This window comes from Typha latifolia, chromosome 11 (genome assembly GCF_019914945.1).
Source record: "Typha latifolia isolate L0001 chromosome 11, TyphaL0001v2, whole genome shotgun sequence".
NCBI classification, from domain to species: domain Eukaryota; kingdom Viridiplantae; phylum Streptophyta; class Magnoliopsida; order Poales; family Typhaceae; genus Typha; species Typha latifolia.
Window position 1 is genome coordinate 7,087,406 of NC_133096.1, and position 2,085 is coordinate 7,089,490.

Genomic DNA, 2,085 nt, shown 5'->3' on the forward strand with positions numbered 1-2,085 from the left:
TAGAGTAATGATATGCTTACAAACCACTTTATGAGATGAAGAGTTGTCAATGAATGCAAGCATAGCATTGCTCATATTTTTAGGACTACTTCAAGATTTTGAACATATTTCAGGCATATGGTAAACCATGTCTATCTGCAAGTACTATTGATTTGTGTAGTAGTTTGATTAATTTCAGAATATTGAGTGTGTAGTGTATACATATATTATCTTATTTCAACAGTTAGCTAATCTAACATCTAGAAAAGAGAAGCCCATGATATTTATTTCCAGACCTAGAGCAAAGAATTTTGACATATAGTTTACTTCAGCAATAATTAAAGGCGACGACAAAACCAATATTTTCTTTCCTCTCAAAACTTTCCTAAATTTATGATTAATGTCTTATGTTTTTATCCAAAGCTGGAATTGGCTCACAAGTTAAGCAAGGAAAGATACTGTGTTATTGCAATACATTCATAGTTGATTCTATTAAAACCAAAGTATAGAAAGTACATCCAGAAAGTTCAAAGGAAAAGAATATGAAGTAATTACTTCCATAAGGAAACAACAGAAAAAACTAAACTAGAAGAAGTTTCTCCTTCCACTTCTCTTTGCTTAAATTTTGCTGTCTCTGTTTCAACTTTCAAGAGTCCTAATCAATCTCTGCATTCATATCAAACAAAAATGTTAGTTTTCAATACACATTTACAGAGAAAGAAACTTGAGCAAGTACTTTGAATGGTCAGAAATCTCGTGTGGAAAATAACGCACATCGCATCCGTGGATGCTACGTCATAATAATACATTCATCATTCCATTCAAAGACATCCAAGATTTTAATAAAAATAGACAAGTGTCCCCAAAGAGAATTTGGCATTTAGTTACTCGCAAATCGCAAGATAAGTTATATCTAGAGATAGTATGTAACCATGTTCCGTAACTCCATGTCATTCTATTCTTCGACACATGTGTTTGAACTCTAATTTCTCAATTCATACACATCAACCTATACAGAAACAGAATGCAAACATTCAATCCTATGGTGCATTGGTTAGCTGAATCTTCTGATAGATTCACTAATTGACAGAGACTTCTATATGATATGCAAACTCTGAATAGGAAAATGCTAGAATGGTCAGAAATCTCGTGTGGAAAGAAATGCACATTGCATCAAATGATGCTGCATAATAGCAATACATTCATCATTCCATTCTAGCATATTCATATCACTTGGTCAGGGAGAGAGAGAGTTTAAGAATAATATTGCAGATAACAAATTGGCAGACCTAGCAACATTAAATGCTAAAAACTCTTTACTTATATGATCAAAGAGTAATTGCCAAGTTGCCCATAAGCCAAGCAACACCAATTTGAACTCCCTTCACCATGAAAGAGGAATAGCTCAGAAACATAATAATAGGATTAAGCTAGTTTTAGACATATTGCTTGGTATAAGGTTACCTCCAAAGCCAAATGCTGCTATATGGAATCCAAAAAAATTACAATAATTCTAACTTTATTTTACTCATTATAACCTAAACCTAAATCTATATATAATATTCTTGACTCAAGAATCCAACACATTGCTCTACTCATCTCCATCACACTACAACATATTCATCGTTACTAATTGTCGGTCAGAAAAACAATGCGACCCAAAAAAAAAAAAGAGATAAAAATCAAAGAAAAAACGCTAGAAATCATCCATCTTGACTGCGAGATAGTAGAGTTTGTGGATTAGACCTCGAGAGAAACGGATGCGAAGCCATGGATTTAAGCAATAATCTAGCCGTCGCTATAAACCCTTAAAGGGAAAGCGTGGATGAAACCCTAATGGGGTTTGCCGTATAAATAGAGCCTAAGATGTCTTCAGAAAGGAGGGAAAGCGGATCGAACATATCTCATGTTCGGGTTTCGGGTTCGGATCCGAAGACCGGGTAAAACCGTTCGACTCTAGGTAGGGCCTTAAGTATATGTAATATGTAATATTGTTGTTAAACGAGTTGAAATATTAAATACGAAACGCCATCAATTTATTAAATGAGTAGGACACGTGGAACCGCCCAAAGGCCTTTGGTCACTTGCTTAGTCTATTTAGAAAGT

General features: G+C 34.3%; 1 long non-coding RNA gene across 1 annotated transcript; it reads right to left on the reverse strand.

Annotated features, from left to right (window-relative positions):
* Positions 1 to 442: 442 nt before the first annotated feature.
* LOC140797837 (uncharacterized) lies at positions 443 to 1,851 on the reverse strand. The gene is made up of 2 exons (XR_012110729.1): positions 1,726 to 1,851; positions 443 to 645 (listed from the first exon to the last, which is right to left on the reverse strand). It is a non-coding gene; the product is annotated as an uncharacterized lncRNA (long non-coding RNA).
* Positions 1,852 to 2,085: the final 234 nt, after the last annotated feature.